The 8,451-nt window shown below is 52.1% G+C and overlaps 1 long non-coding RNA gene across 9 annotated transcripts; it reads right to left on the bottom strand.

Annotated features, from left to right (window-relative positions):
• Nucleotides 1-2,325: 2,325 nt before the first annotated feature.
• On the bottom strand, nucleotides 2,326-4,725 carry LOC127922489 (uncharacterized). Of its 9 annotated transcripts, none has more exons than XR_008111538.1 (5): nucleotides 4,165-4,725; nucleotides 3,690-3,732; nucleotides 3,603-3,645; nucleotides 3,127-3,255; nucleotides 2,326-2,569 (listed from the first exon to the last, which is right to left on the bottom strand). It is a non-coding gene; the product is annotated as an uncharacterized LOC127922489 (long non-coding RNA). The 9 variants fall into 9 exon arrangements; XR_008111539.1 differs by lacking the exon at nucleotides 3,603-3,645 and adding an exon at nucleotides 3,560-3,602; XR_008111540.1 differs by lacking the exon at nucleotides 3,603-3,645 and adding an exon at nucleotides 3,299-3,341.
• Nucleotides 4,726-8,451: the final 3,726 nt, after the last annotated feature.

The following is an 8,451-nucleotide window of genomic DNA, read 5'->3' as shown; positions in this document are numbered from 1 at the left end:
ATGCACAAGTGCAGTGAAATGCTTAACTTCCATGCTCTACCCGACAGTACGCTAATCAATATCAAAATAGTATAACTAATTTATATATATATATATATATATATATATATATATATATATATATAATTATAAAGAAAGAAATGTAGATGAGTGACACTTTAAAAACATACAGACTTTGTATCATCATGCCTTATTCATAGTTATATTACATTTAGCCCACCCACCCACCGACTAGCCATCCAATCCTTGCTTCCTCCGTCCTCGCTTCCTCTGTCCTCACTTCCTCCGTCCTCGCTTCCTCTGTCCTCACTTCCTCCGTCCTCGCTTCCTCTGTCCTCACTTCCTCCGTCCTCGCTTCCTCCGTCCTCACTTCCTCCGTCCTCACTTCCTCCATCCTTGCTTCCTCCGTCCTTGCTTCTTCTGTCCTTGCTTCCTCTGTCCTCACTTCCTCCGTCCTTGCTTCCTCTGTCCTCACTTCCTCCGTCCTTGCTTCCTCTGTCCTCACTTCCTCCGTCCTTGCTTCCTCTGTCCTCACTTCCTCCGTCCTTGCTTCCTCTGTCCTCACTTCCTCCGTCCTTGCTTCCTCTGTCCTCACTTCCTCCGTCCTTGCTTCCTCCGTCCTCGCTTCCTCCCTCCTTGTTTCCTCCCTTCAAAGCACATCAGAGAAGGAGGCCTGAGGGGAGGAACCTTCAATCCTTTCCCCCAATGTGCTTTGAGAGAGTGAGAGAGTGAGGGAGTAGTCGTGATACCCAGTCCAGACATGACCATCTAGACTCTAACCCCCTAGACTCTAACCCCGTAGACTCTAACCCCCTAGACTCTAACCCCGTAGACTCTAACCCCCTAGACTCTAACCCCCTAGACTCTAACCCCGTAGACTCTAACCCCGTAGACTCTAACCCCGTAGACTCTAACCCCGTAGACTCTAACCCCCTAGACTCGAACCCCCTAGACTCGAACCCCCTAGACTCGAACCCCCTAGACTCTAACCCCCTAGACTCTAACCCCCTAGACTCGAACCCCCTAGACTCGAACCCCCTAGACTCGAACCCCCTAGACTCTAACCCCCTAGACTCTAACCCCGTAGACTCTAACCCCGTAGACTCTAACCCCCTAGACTCTAACCCCGTAGACTCTAACCCCGTAGACTCTAACCCCCTAGACTCTAACCCCCTAGACTCTAACCCCGTAGACTCTAACCCCGTAGACTCTAACCCCGTAGACTCTAACCCCTAGACTCTAACCCCTAGACTCTAACCCCGTAGACTCTAACCCCGTAGACTCTAACCCCCATAGACTCTAACCCCATAGACTCTAACCCCTAGACTCGAACCCCTAGACTCTAACCATCTAGATTCTAACCCCCTAGACCGAACCCCTAGACTCGAACCCCCTAGACTCTAACCCCTAGACTCTAACCCTAGACTCGAACCCCCTAGACTCGAACCCCCTAGACTCGAACCCCTAGACTCGAACCCCTAGACTCTAACCATCTAGATTCTAACCCCCTAGACTCGAACCCCTAGACTCGAACCCCTAGACTCGAACCCCCTAGACTCGAACCCCCAGACTCGAACCCCTAGACTCGAACCCCTAGACTCGAACCCCTAGACTCGAACCCCCTAGACTCGAACCCGTAGACTCTAACCCCTAGACTCTAACCCCGTAGACTCTAACCCCGTAGACTCTAACCCCTAGACTCTAACCCCTAGACTCTAACCCCCAGACTCTAACCCCTAGACTCCTAACCCCGTAGACTCTAACCCCGTAGACTCTAACCCCGTAGACTCTAACCCCGTAGACTCTAACCCTAGACTCTAACCCCGTAGACTCTAACCCCGTAGACTCTAACCCCGTAGACTCTAACCCCCAGACTCTAACCCCCAGACTCCAACCCCCTAGACTCTAACCCCCTAGACACTAACCCCCTAGACACTTGTTGGACAGATGTAAGCAATACGGTCAAAATTCCACCAAGCCTATCAGAGGAACTCCCTTCCTCATCTCCCTTCCTCAACTCCCTTCCTCAACTCCCTTCCTCAACTCCCTTCCTCAACTCCCTTCCTCAACTCCCTTCCTCAACTCCCTTCCTCAACTCCCTTCCTCAACTCCCTTCCTCAACTCCCCATCACGGCACCTGGAGGGAGAGCATTGAAGTTCCTCAACTCCCTATCACAGCACCTTGAGGGAGAGCATTGAGTTCCTCAACTCCCTATCACAGCACCTTGAGGGAGAGCATTGAGTTCCTCAACTCCCTATCACAGCCCCTTGAGGGAGAGCATTGAATTCCTCAACTCCCTATCACAGCCCCTTGAGGGAGAGCATTGAAGTTCCTCAACTCCCTATCACAGCACCTTGAGGGAGAGCATTGAGTTCCTCAACTCCCTATCACAGCACCTTGAGGGAGAGCATTGAATTCCTCAACTCCCTATCACAGCACCTTGAGGGAGAGCATTGAGTTCCTCAACTCCCTATCACAGCACCTTGAGGGAGAGGTTTGAGTTCCTCAACTCCCTATCACAGCACCTTGAGGGAGAGCATTGAATTCCTCAACTCCCTATCACAGCACCTTGAGGGAGAGCATTGAGTTCCTCAACTCCCTATCACAGCACCTTGAGGGAGAGCATTGAGTTCCTCAACTCCCTATCACAGCACCTTGAGGGAGAGGATTGAGTTCCTGAACTCCCTATCACAGCACCTTGAGGGAGAGCATTGAATTCCTCAACTCCCTATCACAGCACCTTGAGGAGAAAGCATTGAAGTTCCTCAAATCCCATCACAGCACCTTGAGGGAGAGCATTGAGTTCCTCAACTCCCTATCACAGCACCTTGAGGGAGAGCATTGAGTTCCTCAACTCCCTATCACAGCACCTTTGAGGGAGAGCATTGAATTCCTCAACTCCCTATCACAGCACCTTGAGGAGAGCATTGAAGTTCCTCAACTCCCTATCACAGCACCTTGAGGGAGAGCATTGAGTTCCTCAACTCCCTATCACAGCACCTTGAGGAGAGCATTGAGTTCTCAACTCCCTATCACAGCACCTTGAGGAGAGCATTGAATTCCTCAACTCCCTATCACAGCACCTTGAGGGAGAGCATTGAGTTCTGAACTCCCTATCACAGCACCTTGAGGGAGAGCATTGAATTCCTCAACTCCCTATCACAGCACCTTGAGGGAGAGCATTGAGTTCCTCAACTCCCTATCACAGCACCTTGAGGGAGAGCATTGAGTTCCTCAACTCCCTATCACAGCACCTTGAGGGAGAGGATTGAGTTCCTGAACTCCCTATCACAGCACCTTGAGGGAGAGCATTGAATTCCTCAACTCCCTATCACAGCACCTTGAGGGAGAGCATTGAAGTTCCTCAACTCCCTATCACAGCACCTTGAGGGAGAGCATTGAAGTTCCTCAACTCCCTATCACAGCACCTTGAGGGAGAGCATTGAGTTCCTCAACTCCCTATCACAGCACCTTGAGGGAGAGCATTGAATTCCTCAACTCCCTATCACAGCACCTTGAGGGAGAGCATTGAAGTTCCTCAACTCCCTATCACAGCACCTTGAGGGAGAGCATTGAATTCCTCAACTCCCTATCACAGCACCTTGAGGGAGAGCATTGAATTCCTCAACTCCCTATCACAGCACCTTGAGGGAGAGCATTGAAGTTCCTCAAATCCCTATCACAGCACCTTGAGGGAGAGGATTGAGTTGCTCAACTCCCTATCACAGCACCTTGAGGGAGAGCATTGAGTTCCTCAACTCCCTATCACAGCACCTTGAGGGAGAGCATTGAATTCCTCAACTCCCTATCACAGCACCTTGAGGGAGAGCATTGAGTTCCTCAACTCCCTATCACAGCACCTTGAGGGAGAGGATTGAGTTCCTGAACTCCCTATCACAGCACCTTGAGGGAGAGCATTGAATTCCTCAACTCCCTATCACAGCACCTTGAGGGAGAGCATTGAAGTTCCTCAAATCCCTATCACAGCACCTTGAGGGAGAGCATTGAGTTCCTCAACTCCCTATCACAGCACCTTGAGGGAGAGCATTGAGTTCCTCAACTCCCTATCACAGCACCTTGAGGGAGAGCATTGAATTCCTCAACTCCCTATCACAGCACCTTGAGGGAGAGCATTGAAGTTCCTCAAATCCCTATCACAGCACCTTGAGGGAGAGGATTGAGTTGCTCAACTCCCTATCACAGCACCTTGAGGGAGAGCATTGAGTTCCTCAACTCCCTATCACAGCACCTTGAGGGAGAGCATTGAAGTTCCTCAACTCCCTATCACAGCACCTTGAGGGAGAGCATTGAAGTTCCTAAACTCAGGCCTGTTCCTCTGATGTGCTTTGAAAGAGAGGTGAGGAATGGAGGAAACCAAGGACGGAGGAAGCAAGGACGGAGGAAGCAAGGACGGAGGAAGCAAGGATTGGAAGGCTAGTGGGTGGTTATACAACCATAAATAAGGTTTGTAAATGGGTAAATAAACACTCGGATACAAAAATATCTTCTAATCGTCAATCTAAAATAGAAATGGAGAAATATCTTAATCTTGGCATTAATCAGTGGTGGAAAAAGTACTCAATTGTCATAATGAAGTAAATGTAAAGATGCCTTTTTAAAGGAAAATGACTCGAGTCAAAGTCACCGAGTAAAAATAAGTCTAAAACTATCTTGTTTTAAATGTACTCAAGTACAGTGGTGGAAAAAGTACTTAAATTGTCATATTTAAGTAAAAGTACAAAGTAAATGTGATACATCAAATTTATATTAATCAAGCCAGACAGCAGTATTTAATTTATTTATTTAATTTATGGACAGACCGGGACACATTCCAACACTCTGGACAGCATTGGTCATTCCCCTGTCTGCCTATTGGCTAGGCCCTTGTCATTCCCCTGTCTGCCTATTGGCTAGGCCCTTGTCATTCTCAAGTCTGCCTATTGGCTAGGGCCCTTGTCATTCCTGTCTCGGCTATTGGCTAGGCCCTTGTCATTCCCCTGTCTGCCTATTGGCTAGGCTCCTTGTCATTCCCTGTCTGCCTATTGGCTAGGCCCTTGTCATTCCCTGTCTGCCTATTGGCTAGGCCTTGTCATTCCCTTCTGTTCGCTCATTGGCTAGGCCCTTGTCATTCCCTGTCTGCCTATTGGCCAGGCCCTTGTCATTCCCTTTCGTCTGCCTATTGGCTAGGCCCCTTGTCATTCCCTGTCTGCCTATTGGCTAGGGCCCTTGTCATTCCCTGTCTGCCTATTGGCTAGGCCCTCTGTCATTCCTCTGCCTATTGGCTGAGTCCGCCAGTCATGTTGTCCCCAGTCCCCTGATCATAAGAGCTGGACAGCAGATGGGCCATGCATTCATCCACAGCTGATCTCTCCAAGCGCTGACTGAATACAACAGAGATCCTAGGAATCCTTGTGAACAACCAGCCAAAATAGAATGGAAGAAGAGCAATTTGGTTGCAACAACGTTGCACACTGCCAGGGCTCCCTAGATCAGCCAGGCTTCTATAGATCAGCCAGGCTTCTATAGATCAGCCAGGCTTCTATAGATCAGCCAGGCTTCTATAGATCAGCCAGGCTTCTATAGATCAGCCAGGCTTCTATAGATCAGCCAGGCTTCTATAGATCAGCCAGGCCTCAATAGATCAGCCAGGCCCCTATAGATCAGCCAGGCCCCAATAGATCAGCCAGGCCCCTATAGATCAGCCAGGCCCCTATAGATCAGCCAGGCCCCCATAGATCAGCCAGGCCCCTATAGATCAGCCAGGCCCCAATAGATCAGCCAGGCCCCAATAGATCAGCCAGGCCCTATAGATCAGCCAGGCCCCATAGATCAGCCAGGCCCCTATAGATCAGCCAGGCCCCTATAGATCAGCCAGGCTTCTATAGATCAGCCAGGCTTCTATAGATCAGCCAGGCCCCTATAGATCAGCCAGGCCCCTATAGATCAGCCAGGCTGTTGTAGCGTGAGTGGAAGTAGGGTGAACACACATTCTATAGATCAGCCAGGCCCCTATAGATCAGCCAGGCTGTTGTAGCGTGAGTGGAAGTAGGGTGAACACACATTCTATAGATCAGCCAGGCCCCTATAGATCAGCCAGGCCCCTATAGATCAGCCAGGCCCCTATAGATCAGCCAGGCCCCTATAGATCAGCCAGGCCCCTATAGATCAGCCAGGCCCCTATAGATCAGCCAGGCCCCTATAGATCAGCCAGGCTGTTGTAGCGTGAGTGGAAGTAGGGTGAACACACATTCTATAGATCAGCCAGGCCCCTATAGATCAGCCAGGCCGTTATGTAGCGTGAGTGGAAGTAGGGTGAACACACATTCTATAGATCAGCCAGGCCCCTATAGATCAGCCAGGCCGTTGTAGCGTGAGTGGAAGTAGGGTGAACACACATTCTATAGATCAGCCAGGCCCCTATAGATCAGCCAGGCCCCTATAGATCAGCCAGGCCCCTATAGATCAGCCAGGCCCCTATAGATCAGCCAGGCTGTTGTAGCGTGAGTGGAAGTAGGGTGAACACACATTTTATGGCTTATAAAAGAGTTGACTACAAAGTGTTGACAGTTCTGAATAAGAACTAAAACATGAAGTCACTCATAAAAACAGCATCTCTTTGTTGTATTGGTTGACAGTCTCGCTCTAGTCGTGGGTTTAAAACGTTTAACATCTCACAGTATCTCTTTGCTGTAGCTTTCCTTTATGTTGCTACGTTACTGCAGACACGGTAATCTGAGCCATCTGATTGGCCAGCGGTAGGCCTATAGTGCACTTGATTTGCTCTCTGGGTCCACCGGGAAGGAAGAGTTTGAACCTGCAGACACATGAAATGGTTCAAAATGACAGCTGTTGATCTACCCGGCGGTGCAGGACAGCTGAATCAGGTGCACCTCCTGCCAACAGCTCGCCTACCCGGCGGTGCAGGACAGCTGAATCAGGTGCACCTCCTGCCAACAGCTCGCCTACCCGGCGGTGCAGGACAGCTGAATCAGGTGCACCTCCTGCCAACAGCTCGCCTACCCGGCGGTGCAGGACAGCTGAATCAGGTGCACCTCCTGCCAACAGCTCGCCTACCCGGCGGTGCAGGACAGCTGAATCAGGTGCACCTCCTGCCAACAGCTCGCCTACCCGGCGGTGCAGGACAGCTGAATCAGGTGCACCTCCTGCCAACAGCTCGCCTACCCGGCGGTGCAGGACAGCTGAATCAGGTGCACCTCCTGCCAACAGCTAGCCTACCCGGCGGTGCAGGACAGCTGAATCAGGTGCACCTCCTGCCAACAGCTAGCCTACCCGGCGGTGCAGGACAGCTGAATCAGGTGCACCTCCTGCCAACAGCTAGCCTACCCGGCGGTGCAGGACAGCTGAATTAGGTGCACCTTCTGCCAACAGCTAGCCTACCCGGCAGTGCAGGACAGCTGAATCAGGTGCACCTCCTGCCAACAGCTTGCCTACCCGGCGGTGCAGGACAGCTGAATCAGGTGCACCTCCTGCCAACAGCTTGCCTACCCGGCGGTGCAGGACAGCTGAATCAGGTGCACCTCCTGCCAACAGCTTGCCTACCCGGCGGTGCAGGACAGCTGAATCAGGTGCACCTCCTGCCAACAGCTCTGCCTACCCGAGCGGTGCAGGACAGCTGAATCAGGTGCACCTCCTGCCAACAGCTCGCCTACCCGGCGGTGCAGGACAGCTGAATCAGGTGCACCTCCTGCCAACAGCTCGCCTACCCGGCAGTGCAGGCCAGCTGAATCAGGTGCACCTCCTGCCAACAGCTCGCCTACCCGGCGGTGCAGGACAGCTGAATCAGGTGCACCTCCTGCCAACAGCTAGCCTACCCGGCGTGCAGGACAGCTGAATCAGGTGCACTCCTGCCAACAGCTTGCCTACCCGGCGGTGCAGGACAGCTGAATCAGGTGCACCTTCCTGCCAACAGCTTGCCTACCCGGCGTGTGCAGGACAGCTGAATCAGGTGCACCTTCCTGCCAACAGCTAGCCTACCGCGGTGCAGGACAGCTGAATCAGGTGCACCTCCTGCCAACAGCTTGCCTACCCGGCGGTGCAGGACAGCTGAATCAGGTGCACCTCCTGCCAACAGCTTGCCTACCCGGCGGTGCAGGACAGCTGAATCAGGTGCACCTCCTGCCAACAGCTTGCCTACCCGGCGGTGCAGGACAGCTGAATCAGGTGCACCTCCTGCCAACAGCTTGCCTACCCAGCGGTGCAGGACAGCTGAATCAGGTGCACCTCCTGCCAACAGCTTGCCTACCCGGCGGTGCAGGACAGCTGAATCAGGTGCACCTCCTGCCAACAGCTTGCCTACCCAGCGGTGCAGGACAGCTGAATCAGGTGCACCTCCTGCCAACAGCTAGCCTACCCGGCGGTGCAGGACAGCTGAATCAGGTGCACCTCCTGTATCAGGACATCAAATCAGCAAACAAATGTTTGCCGATCGC

The sequence above is a fragment of the Oncorhynchus keta genome, unplaced genomic scaffold, assembly GCF_023373465.1.
Source record: "Oncorhynchus keta strain PuntledgeMale-10-30-2019 unplaced genomic scaffold, Oket_V2 Un_contig_25873_pilon_pilon, whole genome shotgun sequence".
NCBI classification, from domain to species: Eukaryota; Metazoa; Chordata; class Actinopteri; order Salmoniformes; family Salmonidae; genus Oncorhynchus; species Oncorhynchus keta.
The sequence above is the reverse complement of the archived record's forward strand: the minus strand, read 5'-3'. Positions and strand labels throughout refer to the sequence as shown.